At 34.0% G+C, this 18,495-nt stretch overlaps 1 long non-coding RNA gene across 2 annotated transcripts in view; it reads right to left on the minus strand.

Annotated features, from left to right (window-relative positions):
* Positions 1-1,583: 1,583 nt before the first annotated feature.
* The window catches only part of LOC127479233 (uncharacterized), a 34,456-nt gene continuing 17,544 nt past the window's right edge, over positions 1,584-18,495 (minus strand). For both annotated transcript variants that reach the window (XR_007907508.1, XR_007907507.1), the window contains 3 exons: positions 17,846-17,987; positions 11,974-12,148; positions 1,584-10,870 (listed from right to left, as the gene is read on the minus strand). This is a non-coding gene — a long non-coding RNA (uncharacterized LOC127479233). The remainder of the gene's footprint in view (positions 10,871-11,973; positions 12,149-17,845; positions 17,988-18,495) is intronic.

Consider the following 18,495-nt stretch of genomic DNA (forward strand, 5'->3'; position numbering starts at 1 on the left):
AGCCTCATTATTTAATAAAATAAGAATGTTTTTTATTAACAGCATTTATGAACTAACCATAGCTTCATCATTTAATTAATCTTGGCCCTGACAAGAATAATGTTTCTTTTACTGAAACTAACAGTCAAACATCAACAGATGCATTTATATGTGTGGGAAACTGGGCTTTGTTTGCTTGGACTCGCATGTTTCCTTATGTTTTTCTGACTGTGAAACTGCCATTAAAGAATATATGGTGACATGACTGGAAAAATTCTGGCACACAATTTTAAACTGAATTGAAAAGTTTAAATATCAGTTAATTGCTTACTGTGATCAGTAACTCCACCCAACATCAACACAATGTTGTATGTACCAAAACAAATCCCACCAAAAAATCAGAATCCTTTCTGTTCACCAAATATAAAGACAGAGTCATGGTATGAGCACAGTTTGGCAAGTTCCACTTTTCTTTATGAGACTGTAGTGTTTGGAAGCTTTCTTGGATATTCTAATAACTCTTTCCACTGCTAGCAAACACACAGCTCCTCAGTCAGTATGGTCAGCAGTAGATAAAACACCTAATGTCAAGGGGTATGCATTGCAATCCTACAGTGTATAAACTTCCTCAGTCAAGTTGCTGTTCCAAGACCTTGGAAGAAAAAACAAAGATCTTCTAAGCATTTGTAGTGAAAAAGTCACAGTAGAAAAACCCCAATTTATGTCACGTTACATGCTTGAACCAGCAGTGAAAATGGAAATTCGTGGGATCATGTATGTCCAGATCAATGGAGCTCCACTATATTGTTTTGCAACAAGATTTTGTTTATCTTCTGATATCTCACATGTCAGGTGATGACAGCAAAGGACGCACAAAAGGAATGGAAAACCTTCCAATATTTTTTAAGCAGTGAATCTCACAGAGCTCTCTGTATCAGTTAAGATGATTTTAAAACAGTCAAGCTGTTCCAGTTATAGATAATATAAAATGCCTTTTTATTATAAGAATTACTGATTTTTTTAGATTACTTATGGACTTACCCTGATTTTCTCCATGTAGAAACCTAAAAGACTATTAGGTTCCTTCTAGGCTCGAAGTAAATTTCTTTCCACCCATGTAAATCTCATTTTTATTAAAGAAAATATTCAATTAACCTCAAATATTCAGCATACTCAAATCTAATTAGACATGAATAAGAGATGCAGCAAAGCCATAGTAAACACACATGCAGATTTCATTACTATTATCTTACTGGCTTCTCAACTGGCTTTATCAAAAAGCAGACTCATTAAGTTTTTTCTCCCCTGTATGTAAAGCTAATCTTGAGTAGAAATTAGATGACCAATCACCTAAGCAAACCTCTGCAAATAACAACCATATTAGTATTATGCCGCAGAATACAATCCTGAAGCAATTAAGAGCAAAAAACACCTTTTGATACTGATTTGTTAGGATATTTGGAAGTTTAAACAGTTCTACAATTGATACTGAAGCAGCAAATAGAAAAATCAAAGTTATGAAGCCAGGTTATGACTAACAGAAATAACACAATATAGCACTACTGGATTGGAAAGCCTTATGAATCACAGTCTCTGCAATACAATAGCACAACATTATTTTCAAATATCACAGCTTGAAATGTATTGAAGTTTCGTAATTGTCTTAAAAGTCTGAAATTTTATTCTCTATTCATCATAACTTTGCTGTATTTTGATAGTTTAACTTTGCAGAGTAAATATGTAGAAAACTAATACTATGCTTGCACCATACCTAGAAATCAGAATATTGTGTAAGAATTTTATATCTTCTGAAGGCTTATTATAATCAAAGCAATGAGAATTCAAGATGCAAGAAAAATCAAAACTGTTAAAAAGCTTTTATTGGCTAATGTTATTATTTCAATGATGTTTTAATACAATTATTTCAGTTATGTCTGCCTGCCTAGAACTTTTAGAAGTGTTTACAGAAGCTAGCAAGATGAATATTGTTCAGCTCATAAAAAGTTATTATTTATGTAATCTGTTATTTAGTAACTGATGCCACAAATCCCATTTGTTGGAATGGGAGCAGCCTCAGCAAATGAAAGACATTGCAGTACTATTAGTTTTTGTGGTTTTGTTTTTCTTCTCTAAAGCCTTACAAAGATCACCATCCTCAGACTCACAAAAATTAACAATTGTGCCCTGTCCTCTACTGTCCCTCTCAAATGGGCAGTCCCATTACAGCAACAGTTGATGATCATTGTCTAGGAGGGATTTGAGTCTTCAACTACAGGATAATCCGATAGTTTAAGTATTAAGAGGATCTAAACAAGTGAATTCTTTGGCAAGTCACATTCTAAAATCAGGTTTGTAGATGGTACCAATTTTAAAGATCTGAGTATGACACCACTTTTGCAAAGCCGTTTTTACAAAATTATTTTTAAAAGAATGTTCAAATTGAAGGTCTGTGGAATGGTTTGTCACAAATAGCAAACTGATTCACCTGCTCCAGGATACTCTCAGATAAAAGTCCAAGACAACTTGAAGCACTTAGACTGAATCTTAAATGAAACAGACTTTAACAGAAAAAAAAGTTAGTCAATAATTGAAATACTATGAAAGAGCAGGGAAAATATTTAACAACAGAATTATCAATTACTAGAATAATTCTACGTATACTATAATATATAATTGTATATTGACATAAACTACCTTCAAATGTTCATTTGAGACTAGCATGTGCAACATGCAGGATTAAGTATAATGAAGTAAATAGCAATGTATTAGTATTAAATATGGATGAATAACTTCCCATTTTAAAAAGTTCTGATTGGAGGAACATTGAATATTCGCAAGTGGTGATCAAGTCCAATTACAAATTTTCTCTTTCCAAATGTATTTTAGTTGTATATGGTTGATGTTTTTCTTTTGCTGTATCATCATGCACCAATAGAAAAAGTAGTTCATGATGCTCTTTTAAAAAGAATACATATATTTATGTATAGCCTAATTTTAAAATGTATGTGCTCCCAGCATATTTAAATTTATTGTAATGCCACCATTTCTTCCACAAGCCTACTTCAGTATTCTGTTTCATAGTTAACAACTGCATCCTTACCTCATTTCTTAAAAACCACCACTAATATTTCCCAAAATATTTGGAAAAAAGACAAATAGTACACAGATAAATGCAAATATAATGTACAGGAAATAGGCTTTATTGCAGGCATTTTCATAAGACAGAACTTAAGAGAAGAAACACGCCTGCTCAGGAGTACATCCCACTCACCAGTGCTACACTTACAGTGACTCCTCTGACCACCTGTTGGTTTGGGAAGTGACAGTGGGGTGTCCTCTGCAAGGAAATAATTTCATCTGCATTCAACACACAGCTGCTGGATTGTTTCATCTGAAGTAATTCATAACTCAGTATGACCAAGTGATGTAATTTTAATCCAGATCTTTTCAACTTCCTATTTAAAAACTGAACACTAACATAATACAAATTATTTTGTGTTTCTAGAAGTGTTAACACAAAACAAACCCACATCCCTGTAAGTCATGGGCTGCTTTGCACGATTAACACTGATTGATTGATTTTGACATAGACACAATGAGAATGTAAAGCCCCAGGATTTGCAATTTAAGAATATTGTTGCAACAGCTACTGATACACATTCAGTGTTTAAAATATTTTTGCATTAGTCATAGTCTTCCTGGGAAGATTAGGTTAAAGTTATCCATATGTACAAATGCTATCTGAACCACTAATTTTAGTTGCCATTATTTTTAGCTACACAGCAAAGTGATCCTGTAACTGTCTGAAATAGTTTCAGTGACATCAGGTATCCAAGTTTTCCAAATGAAAGAGAATTGTTAGTGCCTCTTGCAGACTACACCAGGAACAGCTAATAAAAATCCATCAAGTCACAAAATATCTAGGCATGTAAAGTAACACTGTATCTACATGGAATTCAAATTCATACACTGAACTTGCCTACTTAAATCAAACATACCTTTAAAAGTTAAAATTAGCAACAGGATAATAAAAGTAATACCCCAATTGCTCTTCACCAGAGCCTTTTCTTGTTATCTTTAACCAAACTCACATTTTTTTCTTCCTTGTAAAATTGTTTCATTGTGTTTGGCAAGGTCAGTAGTATTGTGTACAGATAAACTGTAATCAGATTTATGTATTTAAGTGTGAATGTCAGACTCAACAGAAAGAGTTACAAGTATTTCCTTAGGTAACTGCAATTTGAAGAAAGAAAAGCCACTATGGGTTCCAAATTGGAGCACTGAAAGATGACATTCTTCAAAGAGCAAACAGAATACGTTGGAGTACAGAAATGTCAAAAATATTTTTTTTTTACTTCTTTCATTTCTTTTCAAGTTCATAACTTTATTAAAAATATTTCCCCTACGTGGAAATATTTTGACAATTTTTGATTGTAAACTTAAATCACTTGAAGTACTAAATCATATTCAGAAGATTAGCTTTCTAGATTCAGTGTTTGAACTGCAAGTCAATATTCTAATTTATTATGGAGATAGCTTGTATTTTTCCAAGCAAATTACATAATTAATCAAACTGAAAAGGAGGTGTATCCTATTGTAAAAATATCCATCATATAGAACAATTTCCATTGCTGTCAAGTCCTTTCAATATTTGATGAAGTAATTTTACCCCCTCTTTTCAAAAGACATTTCCTTTTATTATGTATCCTAAGACACTTTAACTAAAAACCCAAATCTGAATATTTCAATAAGGTTGTTTTATTATTCAGTAGATTCATGGAAATTTTACTAGGATGACAGAAAAAATTCCACACCATTCTGTCTCCACTAATACAGGTACATGGCTTCAGCTGGCAATATTACTGGGATTAGCATAGAATGATGAAATATTTAAAGGAATTTTTTTTTCTAAAATCTAATAAATCAAATGACTGCCAAATGTCATTAAAGTGATGGTCTCTGACTTGAATATGCTTTTCATATTCAAATTTGAAAAGAAAGAGATGAAAGCCTGGAAAGGTTACTCAGTTTCAACTAATAACCTCAAGCACTCTACATTCACATGCATAAAAAATGAAATTGGCTCTATTGTCTAATTTTACTTCAGAAACAACTCTTTTCTTCTTGCACTGAACAGATGTATTAGCATCTGTATTTAAAGGGATATGCTGAGTGGTTTTGTTCGCCCCAAAGTATTTAGCAGCTATGTCAGACTAGTTTGTACACAGACAGTAGCTTATGAATCAAGTCCAAATACAATATCCTGTATTATAAAGTATTCCTTTTACATATTTTAAGATTTGTTTGACATATTTAACACTTGTAATTGCATACAGCAGGCAAAGAATACTACACTTTTTCAAGGCTAATGGGGTAAATCCAGGTATTCTGCTTTCTAACTTACCATGAAGCAAATAACTGAGTCATACTATTAGAAAATTGCAAGAAAAAAAATTAATTTGGAGCTTAACAGTCAAGACTATTTTGAGTTTTATTAATGTTAATCATGAATACAGCATATACAAAGAGAACACAGGCTGATTAAAAAAGGTATTTACAAATAAAAAATATAGAACTGCTGAAGAACAGCATAGCTAGCATGTCATATTTCACCACTGATACAAACCCACTCATATTATGTAGCCAGGCTGAAAATACATATAGCATCCAACATATGATAGGAATTAATTTTTAAACAACTATTTATTTTTTCTGTGATGCAGAGTGAAATATGTTATTTAAATCTTTTCCTAAGTTTTTTTTTTTTTAAGCCTTGGTCTCATTTATTAGGTACTATTCAAGTGAACAATGGAGAATTTGTCAATTACTGCCCACAAATCATTCTATTTTAATGGGAATAAAATTATTCTTTACATTTAGAATTTAAAACAAGATATAATACAAAATTTCCTCAAAGAGAGAGAATGGGCACATATTAAAATAAAGACTATTAAATGCTTTCAAAGAATCTGAGAAACTGGTTCAGTGCTTTCATTTCAGGTGAGGGAAACAAAACATGGGCAAGATACTTAGTCTATGTCAGAATTCTTTCTGTACCTTTTAATACCAACTCTGTAATTAGTGCTACCCAGAGATTTGGAAGAATAACTGAACTCCAACAAGCTTCAGGATTTGGGTAAGCACTAAATGCATTGGACATTTTGTACAAAATTTACATCTCAACTTTTCTCATCTGTCTGAGATTAAGAAACCCTTTTATTAATTCCACAGTCAGTCTTGACTGCCACCTTCAAGAAGTTGTATATTCCATATTTTCATTTCCTTTTTGGTCACACTAAAAGGTTACGACTTTGATGTGAAAAATAAGATTCCAGCTGACTCAAATGGTACACAATAGCATCCCACAGAAATAAGTGCTTTCTGCACAGAACAGCAGAGCTGAAAATACCTTGCTTATAGGAACAATGTTCCTATTTTTTACATCCACAGTTTTAACTAATATATGGCCCTTGAAAAACTTAAAATAAAGGGAACTTCTAAATTGTAAGACCAACTTAAATCCTGTACTGAAAAATGCTCAAAAATATGTACACTTTACTCCTTAACATTTTATATATTTATTTTCACTTGTTTTCTTCTATTTCATGTGGAGAGCACATAAGATAAACTACAAGCTATTCTCCAATAATCACAATTATTCATCCACTTACTATCAATACTTCAATCACTATCAGTATTACTTGATTGACAAATATATTTATTGAATGACAAGCCATCCTCTTCCTCTATCAAGTGTTAAATTCTTGTGATCATCTTATTAACAATGTCAGAACAGAACCAGAAATGAATGCTATCACAGGAATGTCAATTTAACTCAAGTGTTCAGAGACACAAACATTATTCATTAAATAATTATGATTAACAGGTAACACAGAATCATATACACATAAAAATACATATTACAAAAAATTATTCTAGTTCTGTAAGCAGTGACTTTTCATGTTAGGAACAACATCTTCTACTTTTACCTTTTCCCCACAATGGTGTGGATGTGAGAACAGAAAGAGGGATGTGGAAATGCTCCCTGTTCCTTCTCCAAGTGGATGGGACTTCCTATAGTGCATCCACTTTGGACTCTCCCTAAGACCTGGGGTAAATAGATGTCTCCTTGTTGAACAGCTCTTCTGGAGGTGAATCTACTGTGAAGGAGGGAAAGGCACACGTCATGTTCCCCTGCACCACTGCTCTGCCACGTGCCAGGAGGAGAACACAATGGCCCAAGGTCAGCACCATAATTAGGTTTGATGCAATTCCCTCAGCTCTGTCTAGAACTGAGAACACATTGAACTAAAAAAAATCTACTTGTGACAATGAATACAACTCTGGTTGCTGCCATTTTATCCAGTGAAGAGTCAAAATTCCTCCAGTAAGCAACTGAGGATCATTCTTATTCATAACCACAAAAAAATTACCAATGGGGTTAAAAATGACTCTTGCTGATGCTTTTCCTGTGGGCTTATGCATTCAGCCTTAAATCTTTCTTCTTAATTTCATATTCTAACTAATTAGTATTATTTGTTACCTAAAAAATAATGGTTCACCTAATGACTTAAGATTCTGTAGTTTTCAATCATTTTAAAAGTGGTTGTTTGGGTTTTTTGGTATTACTTCACCCTTTTATTCCATTTCTTCCATCATGAAGAATGACTTTCAGTACATGCTTCCAATTACAACTTCAAAGTATATTTGACAAGGGGTAGATGGAAGTTGTAAATCCATCATTTCTGCACAGTGCCTACTCAAACTTCTGTCATTTCAAACTTTATCAGTGGCAAAAGACAACTTAAATATTGCCTGGATTCTTTAAACTTTCTCTCTTTTACTTTAGTTCCTGGACTATAGTGACCATAACACAAACAATCACCTCAGTGATGGAGAATGGCAAATGCTCCTTTTTAATCTTAGACCCACTAGTACTCCTTGAAAGTACTGACTATAAAGTTTTAATAAGTTACTTGTATCTTATTCTGATAAGATGGTTCTGTTTCATGAATTTTATTTCTTGTTTTATTAAATATGCTGGTGGAGCACTTTTACTTCCCCAGTTTCTTACAGAAGAAAAGCACAGAGCAACTGGTTTTAGATAGGACTAGGAGGATACAAAGGATTAGTATTTCTGGCACAGCAGAATCAAGCCAACTCAGTAACACAAGGTAATACTAAAACCCTAAAATTTTAGTTCTCTAAATTCTGATTGGATATTCACAAAACAAGCCAGTTTGAGGAAAATATTGAACACTCAAAAATCTCCCTGAAGCACACTAAAGGCACTCAAGTCCTGCAGAAAATTAGTGTAAAGAGAAATCAAGTCAGTCAAAATTTAAAACTGCAATACAATGTCCAAATAATTTTCTTTTTTCCAATGAACAGAGATATCACATAGGAGGAAATGCACTAGTCAAGCAGTCATACAGAAAAACATAATAAAAAGTATCTATTGCTTTGCTATACATAGGTTTTATACTTTACATCTTACATTTGCACAAACAGGCTTCATTCACCAAGAGAATCATGGGCAATTGGTATTGTTCTTTAATGGTGTGTAAGAGGGATTTTTATGTCAAAACTAATTAGAACTTGAGATCTTAACTTACAGTTAGAGGTAAATGACAGTTATCAAAAAACTGCTATTAGAGCAACAGAATGCACTCACAGTAGCTGCACCAAAAAAGAGAGACCTATAGAAAATAACAGAACCAGCATTGAATAAATTGGTCTTGCCAGTAATTACCTCATGGCACATTTTAAGACAACTTGGAAGCTGACAGCAGTAAATTTTATTGTGATAACTGAATGCTGTATAATCTCCTGTAAGGATACAGTGTAGACATGGGGGTGAAAGGGAGGAGGGGATGGAAGAGAAAAGACTTTTTTTTTATTTTTTTTTTTAATATAAAGACCATGCCAAAGAAAATGCAAATTCCCAGTTTTGATGTCTATTTTGAGGATCTGAAACAAGGCTTTTAATCAATGTATTATACATCAAATTGATAATGTTAACTTCTGATTATTCAAATGCATGAAATATTCATAGAGAACTGTCCAAACTTTTACATTTCTCAGACTTCTTTTCTCTATTAATTATCATGCCTGGAAGCTTTTTAGTAAAAGCAGCAGCCATCAGCCTGACTGAACCTGACAAGCTAGCAAGGCCCAATTACACTGGCACTCTGTGGCACTTTGATGTACTGGAAACGAAAAGAGATAGGGGCAAATTGTATAGCACATTATGTTAATGACTTGATTTAATCCAGCCACTAAACTTTATGTAGCCTGTTAAAAAAGATGCTAACACTAATTATGCCACTTTGGAAAGGAAAGAAGGGGACAAGCATTTCATACCGACAAAGTGAAGCTCATAAATGTTGTAAATGAAATGAAACAAAATGAAGTAATCTATGATTAATCATACATCATAGACAAGAAGAAAAGAGAAAGAAGCAAGTGGTACAGCTAAGTACTGGAAAATCTGTTAGATACCCTTTATGATCAACATATCTAAGAAATAACCATGAACTGTCTAATTTGCAACATGCAAAAAACCCCCAGTATGATCTTAAATGGCTTAAACAGTTTGGCATACAACTCAGATTTATAGGATAATTAGCATAACGATCTCTAAAAATCACAAGTCTTATTTACAGTGTTTGATTACCAGCAGGATATTTATCTCAAAAGATAAAAGGCAGTGATTTTTAATCTTAAAAAAATACAAATTCAATAACAATTTTGACATGCTGTATTCTAGAATTAACCCAAGAATTCAAATAAACCAAGGCATATTTTTAAAATCCAATTTGTATCAAACATGTTGTCTTAATAGTTTATAGCTTTTATTGTTTTATCTACCCTTTGTGAACATGCACTTTGTTACCAGAGGAAGAGATCAATGGAGAGAGGTAGAAACTGATGAACCTGAAATGAATCTACACACAAAAATCTCTCAGAAGTGTTCTTAAATAACTGTGATAAAATAAAATACAGGATGACTACAAAAGTATAGAACAAGTGTTTGACTTACTAGTGATGAGCAGCAGTCATTGTAAATGATTACTTCTCAAAATTACAGGTGAAAATTTTTTATACAACGCAATTCTTTCTTCAAAAGTACCTTTTGTATCTTTCTGAAGAATATACAGGCGATAGCATTACTGAATCCCTTCTACAGCCTAAAAAAGAAGGAGCAATATTTCCCATACAAAGAGTTGCTTCTTGTTGTTAGTTGCTTTGTAAGATGTCGCACGCCTTGAAAAAAAATTCTAAAAAGTCAAACTACCTCTAGGATATCACATTGCAGAGCACTAAAATCCGTGAAGACTGATAGGATCTCACAGTACACCTCTAGTCCTTTAAAAGAAGGCTAAGACAGATGACAAAAGTATTAACTGTTAGAGGTACTAACATCAATTTTAAGTACTAGTTTCGTATTTTTTAAGATAGTTCAGTCAATGTTAGATCTAAAAGTAGGAAATACTTTCTTTTTTTTGGGAAACACTGTTCAAAGTAAATTTTCCAAATTTGTATTATGCTGTGTTATTTTGTATATATGACTTCATGCTAATTAATTACTGGTTTTAAGAGTAAGGGGACATCATTGGTGTACTTGTCCACAAATAATGATAGAAAAAGAAGTACAACTGAAGTGACTGGATGCTGTACATGTACAACTTTATTGAAAAGTGATGTTAGATATAGCAAACCTACTATCAGAGGACATTTCAGCTTAAAATCTTTTTCTGTCTTGCCAAATAATTGCCATGATCACTGATTCAGCTGTTTAATATTCGTGGATCTGGACTTGAAATAATACCATCATTGCTGTCAGTTTTTATTGATTCAACAGCATCCTCATCTTGTCTACCATCTTGATCTGAAAAAGAAACATTAAAAGAATCAATGTAATCAACCTCTCCCATATTGTAGTCCATCTGAGACCTGCTGAGGAATCTGATAACAATATATTTGCTTTTCTAATAAATGAAGAATAAGTGCCAGGTAAATCTTATCTTCCTGCAGAAGATTAACACTGCAAATCAATGACCTTTTAAGTCATCTAAACTGTATTTTTTTCTGTTAAAAAAAAAAAAAGTCTTTCCCAGATGAAAGTTAAGGATTGGAATGATGTAAGCCCTGTGATGAGATGAGGTACAAACAACTGTTAGTTTTACATAAGAACATGGCCTGAATTTCTGGATTTCCTCTGATTATGTTTAACACCATGCACATGTAGAGAAGAATGTATCCTTTTTTTTAATAAAAAAGTAGTTCTGTATGCAGCTGGATTATTTTCTAGAGCATTCAAGGTTTTTTCTCTGAAGCAAATTATTTAGCACAACAGGGATTCAGCATCATGTTTTCCAAATTTTTCTAATGAATTCTTATGCAGAAGCTGCAAGCAAATGAACATAAAATTTTAGCATTCTGGTTGTGCATTTACTTGGCATTGTGGACTTGGTTTATTTCAATGATAAACAGTCTAAGCTCGGAGGTGGAACAGGATGACCCAGCTCTTATAATCTTTAAATAAATCTGCCTCTAACAACTTTATGTCACAAATATGATAAGACATACTACCCCTCTCACTGTCTGAAAGGATTTCTGATATCAGCATTGGCTGTTATCTGCAGACAAAAGGAGCACATTCATTAAAATAGTCTTTAGAACAGCATAGTTCTAAGGGAGAATATAAAGACATTTAAAATAGAAGCCAGGTTTCCTTTAATATTTTATGAATCTAGGTCAGATACCAGATTTTTGCATTCAATTACAATACAGTTTCCATTTGGGAAGAAAATAACACCACCATATCCACCACGCAGCTTCAGCTATGAAGTACACCAGAATATAATTTCTGTCATGAAGCTTCTCATAATGAGGCAGCTCCTACTGCTAGTAAGAAATGCTTAAGAAAATGGAAAGAGACATAGAATTATTAAGAAAATACAGTTACTTATTCATACAAATGAATTCTACCTTCTGGTTCCAATTCTTCAGTTATTTTTGTCTCTTCTCCAGAAGTAATTGGTGTTTGGTCAGCTAACTACTCCTCTGACAGATGTGAGAGCTCTTCTTTCTCCTGTTGAATTTCTTCAGCCATCTCCTTCACCTTATCTGGTAGCCTTTCTTGTTTAACCTCCTGTACCACATGCTACATAAAAAGATAAACTTACAGTCTTTATAACATCCCTTCAATAGTAAAAGTTACTAAAGTTCAGAACTTGAAGAGTAACGGCCCACATTCATTATACACAGCCTTGAAACAATGGTATTGCTTATGCAGCACAAGAAACAATGAGAAGTTGTCAACTGCAGTAACAAATAATTGATACAGTAAAAAGAAATTCTCTAATGATGTGTATTTGTAAAAACATAACTATTATAATCATTTGGTACCTGTCAACATATATACAGCCTCTTATTTCCAGATTCATTTATATTTCAGCTCTTTCAGTTCTACAAGACTCAGTTAAAAAACAAAACAGAACAAACCCCAAACAAACCCACCCCACCAGCACATTATTCAGTTAGCAATTTTATAACTTAAATTATACAGTATTTTCTGTTTCAAAGCAAACTAATATCATATAAAAAAGAATCAGCCTTGCTACAACAGAACAAACATGCTACCTAAGGTAAAATAACTTCAGTGCATAACTTACTCTAAAGTAATCTTATTATCTTCTTTGAGTTCATTTACATAATCATAGCTTGTCAATGGATACACATTACAGGGTTATGTCCAGGATGGAAACTTACTGATGACTGAATTCAGTCATCTTAAACACCATAAAAGTGAGGCCTGTTGAGCTCTCCTGGACTTCAGGAGCCGTGTTTGGTCACCTCTCCCTGCCTGGGACACCTCTCAAGGCTCACAAAGGCTCAAATCTGAGATACTTGCAGGACCATCAGTGACAACGAGGCCTGGGCTGATACTCACCCCCTCCATCTTCACATTCATTAAGGTGTAACTCTTGGTTGTCAGGAAACACAAAGGGATTTAAGTGATTAATTCACTGTACCCTGGTAGATACCTTTAACATTGATAGGTATCTGTACACACAGAGAAATAGGTGCACTCATCACTTTACCTGTGTTCACACAAATTGATTGAAGTATGAATGTTACTGTGTCAAATCTATGGTTAAGTCACTGTTTATAATTGTAGTGAGCCCCATGGAATCGCTTTGTAAATTTTAAAATACTCAGTGTTTAAGTGGTGCTAAACTTTTTTGCACTCTTATCTTTGCATCCATATCTTGGCACCCTTAATCCCCTTTGCATTCCTGGTTTCAGTGTAAATCATTCCAAATTGCTTCTAATTTGATCTTCCTTTGTCTGTTTTAACTTGTGTAGTAATAGAGTGAGCCTTGCCATCAAACTCTGTAAAGTTGTATTTTCACAAATTCACATTAAACCCTGCTTTTGCCAAAACCTGTGGCAGTGTTTCTTTAAGTAGCCAAACCACTTGTTCACAATACATGTCTACCTATATTCCAAAGTTTCTTCATCATTTCCTCCTGCTACATAATGGTAATTTATAGAGGGAGGGCAAAATAAACTTCATCCAAAGAATAAAAGCTCAAGAAGCGATTGGATAACGCTCTCAGACTCATGGTGTGACTCTTGGGGTGCCCTGCATAGGGTCAGGAGCTGAGTCCCTTCCAGCTCTGGATATTCTATGATCTGTACTGTGTGGGTGACCACACACTGAACAGGTTGCCCAGAGAAGCTGTGGAGTCTCCCTCTCTGAAAATATTCCAGAACCCTCTGGACACAATCCTGTGCCATGTGCTCTAGGATGACCCTGCCTGAGCAGGGAGGTTGGACCAGATGATCCCACTGTTGTCCCTTCCAACCCAAACCGTTCTGTGATTCCATGAATATTTCTGCAACAGCCTTTAGGGAACCGAAGTGACAGGAGGATCCTGCCATTCAGTTTTCCCACAAAGCTAAATTATTTTTCATGAGGATCCACTCAAAGTCTCTATTTTTTTCCCCATTATAATAGTACCAGCAGTGATCAGAGCACACTTGGATCGGGGTTGGTGCTGCATGCTGGCTGCTGCTTAGCTTGCTTCCCCTAATCATCATTGTTTTTAACCTGTACATAAAAAGTACACACTTTGAAGACCACTGAGACCTATTTTGCTTATTATCCCTAATAATAGTATGGCCTATGAAATTTTCATACTCTTAATACCACTTTAAATTCAGCATTGCATAGTAAAGCTGTCAGTAACAACTGTCAATATGTCATAACTTCATATTAATGTATCTTAAGGCATTTTTATTTATCTATACTCATTTATTTAGTATCACTTAAGGCCAGTTTTGCAAACACTTGCTGTGGTCAAATAAAATGTTTAAATATTCAATCTGAAATTAGAAGTCAGTAGAGCTACTCAGAATCTTAATGGTAAGCACATGATGAACTCAAGCCATAATCATCATAAAGATTATTCACAACGAGTTTGCCCACTTCATTCCACTCTGCTGTTCACAGAAATACACTTTTTAAAGACAAACACTAGAAGAATCAACTCTAAAAATATTTAGTTTACTTCCTGTCTGTGCTCTTTTTTTGTAAACTTTATACTGGCACAGTGTTGAGATAAAAAAAGAAAAGATTGCAAGGTCAATTATTCACTGAGAAGTTGTCCTACGGCATGAGAAAAACACACATGAAATAATCAGTTCAGTAGATTAGAAGAAAAATAAGTTATTGTAAATGCACATAGCTGTAAATAAAAATTGGTGTATTCTGAAAATATTAAAAATTTCTGAATTAATAGTTAATTAAAATTAATTAAACATGGCCAAGGGTAAGAATGGGCTTCAGGTAACTTTGTGCAGTACACAGAATAGTGGTTTTTAATTTGAGAGAGACTGTCAGATGGGCCTCTTTTCCATAAGAACTTCCAATGTAGAGAAAAAATACTGAATAAAGAGTAAATATTAACCCAACAGATGAAGAATAAATACAGCTGAAATGATATGAGCCTCATTCAGCATATAATCTGTACCGGGTCAATTTTTGTACTTAACAGTTACTCATAACTTTAGTGTATTGTACAAATGTACATTTAGAAGGCAGCATTGAGATCACCAGCAAGAGAAACTACTTCCCAATTTTCTGGGCAATATTCCTGAAATCCTCATCTCGACCTCTACATCTTGAGAAAATAGCTTTTTTTTACAGAAATATACCTGTTTCTACTTTGATCTTGTCAAGGATTTCATTGTCTGCTAAATCAGATTTGATAGCCATCTCTAGTTTAGCAATTTGCAGTGTCAGCTGCCGTTCCTTTGATTTCCACTGCTGTTCATGGGTCATACAGAAGACACTCCAATAAAACATATGGCATGTGAAAAACTTTCAGAAATCAGCTTCAACAGAAAATAATAAAGAAAAAAGCTTTTAGTGGCACAGAGACCACTGTCATCATGTCTTAGGAATTAAGTAAACACATGCTGGTCTGCTGCTGTTGAAACCAAGGCGCCTTTCTCAGGCTGCGGTTGAAAAACATGAAAGAGTTTGTGGGATGAGCGAAGGAACTGGCCTTAATTTAGAGCTCCAAAGTCAAAAAGTTGGCAGCATGCAACATTTGTGGGACTAGAAAAGGAATTCAGATGCATATCCCAGAGTAATCCACAACTCCAAACCTCAGCGACTGACAACTAACAAAACCATTCTTTCCACATACAAAACCTCTTAATGGAGAGAATTGGGATCATCCACCTGATTTCTTTTAAATCTGTGAAACATGCAGAGCCTCAAGTCAGTTGCCCATTCAAAGAAATGGTGACCACAAAGTGACAACAGTTTTCTCATACTGTAAAACAACAATTCTGATCCTGATTAAGAAGCACATCAAGATTAATCTTTCTCCTACTTTAAGAAATAAAAAACAGAGATAGGCAAAGAAATTAGAATAACTATTTTGCCTGTAACACATTATTTACTTGTAAACTACCAATCTACGTGCAATAAGGATTGCATAGACAAAGAATGAGAACTGCTGAAACCACAACAAAATCTATAACTCAGATTGAAACAAAATTAAATACATTATATAATTTACAGTATAATTTCCAGTAGGCAAAAAGACAAAGCAATGCAATGAGCTTTCATATAAATTAAACAGTGAGTGCTATAGTCTTCAAATTATTATTGCTCTATACTTGCATTTTTATTTATTGGAAAAATGTCCATCTTAATCAAGTACAGAACAGTGTATTCACTTTTGTATTCTGTGAAAAATCAGAAATTGTATGTTTCTTTAAAAAAACAGGAGTCAGTTCCTCAACTCTTCACTTTGGTGAAGTTCATCAGTTACAAACATTATATTTTACATGTATAAATGTATTAAAAATTTTCTGACATCTATCTACTTATCAACCCATCTCTCCTATGAAACAAGTCTCAACCACAAAAAGAGAGAGGAGAAAAAAATAGTGCAGAAGGGACAGCCTGCAAAGGACAGACTCTACATTCTGACTGGAAGAGTTCTGAGTACCTGTAAGTGCATCTATATCTAATATATTTGAAGAATGAAAGATTAAAGGGAAAAAATACTACAGCATGAATTGTAAACTCTAAGGTATATGGCAAGAGTTTATATTCCTGATTTGTGTTCTTCATAAAACCAGTTCTGTTTCTTTGTATTGTCTTTTTCTCATACTACATCTAACCTATTTACACAGGTATAAGCACAGAGCATCTTACAGTGTGACTAAGTGTTTTTACAGCACACATGCACTTAAGCAATGCTTCTAAGTCCTGCAGTAATATATGCTTCACTCTCCTTATATTTTGAAGATAATATGCAGGGAATAGGATGCACTGAACCCACTATCATTCCATAGTACTGCACAGGAACAGAAGAGAGGCAGTGTGTTCTCCAATTGCCTAAAGTTTGATTGGCTCCCATAAGGGAAGCATAAATCTCATCAAAAAAAGAAAGACCATCAGTTTTCACACTTCTGAAAATGTTTTCAAGTCTCGATGACATTATCTAGTTATATGTGCATTCATCAGCTTTAGGTACAATTACTTCACATGAAGAGGTAGCTATATATTTCAGTTTTTCAGAAGACCATGGTAGAAAAATCATTAAGAGTTAGCATGGTAGTAGTTCAGAATGCAGATGTTTAAATGAAGAACATTTTAGATGACAGGTTTTATCCAAGTCTATATAATGCTAATGTTTATGTCAGTTTGAATTGAGTCCTCTTGTGTTGCTTTCTTCCTTTGAATTTTAAGATTACTTTTACTTGAATTCATGTGGAATTTCTTTCATATTTACTGTATTTCATTGGAGTTGGAGCCATCTGTGTAACTATAATGGTCAACCACATCTGGCACCATTTCCTTTGGAGGGAGTTTAAGCATTGCTAGATTTGCATTACAAGGTCATATGAAAACAATTCCTCCAAACCTTTTATCCAAACGAATTGTTTTCTTGGATACTGACTAAATAATAAGAGTCAACTGACAAATTCATACTTGTTCTTTGAAAACTTTTCAGATCCAGTTCTGCAGGCTTGGCTTTGGCAAAATTCCCATCAACGTCAAATAAATTTCCTAAAAATAACATTAGCAAAGAATGGGTTTATGCCTCTTTTCCTCCATTAAAAAAAAAAAAAAGGAAAAAAAATTATCTAGTAACTGCAGACACTGGTCTGTCCACTGCTAGCAACGGGTAAGCCGTGGTAAAGTTGCACTGTTCAAATAGGCAATCAAAAATGCTGGCCATTAAAAGGTGGTTGTAATAAATGATCCATTTCTCTTTCCAACTTATTGTTACAACATTGAATGATTCTGTGCTCTTGATCACAACCTCACCTCTTTGTCCCTTCTCTTTGAAAAAGTTACTGATTGCAATTCGTTCTGAAGATGGAGGCACTTTGCTCCTCTTGAAGACGTACTTTCAGTTCATCACCTTTGCTAATAAAACATCATGGAAGGTCTTCAAATTGTTTAGGTTCTATAAAAAGAAAGGAAGGAAGGAAGGAATATTAAAAAAAATAAAATAAATCACACCTAGCAGAATGTTACAACGCTGTATCTTCCAACAGTGGTCTCTCATGGCAGTATTTAATATATATTCTGAATGTGGTCAGCAGGAGACACTCTTGATCCAAGTAACTGAAAGCAACTTACTTTCCACATGGCCAAGAGAAGGTGGCAGTCTTGGTGCTCTCATGAACATTAAACCCTCAGTTCAGTCATGATGAAAACAACCAAGAAATACATCTGTTCAGCAATTAAAAGATTTTGCTGTGGTTACAGTGGTTAGACATGCTGACCGAAAAACACTGCAGTAGCAAGCAAAAATGAATGTTGACCACAGTTATGCTAATCACAGAGATTGCCACAGCTCTGTTAACCCTTAATTGTAGATATATCATTGTTTCATAATCCTAATACACTCAATTCCCTACTAGCAGTATTTTAACAAGGGCCTTCTGATTTCTTTTACATTTTCATTTACT

Source organism: Manacus candei, unplaced genomic scaffold (assembly GCF_025592945.1).
Source record: "Manacus candei isolate 608988 ecotype Guabito, Panama unplaced genomic scaffold, ASM2559294v1 h1tg000065l, whole genome shotgun sequence".
NCBI lineage: Eukaryota > Metazoa > Chordata > Aves > Passeriformes > Pipridae > Manacus > Manacus candei.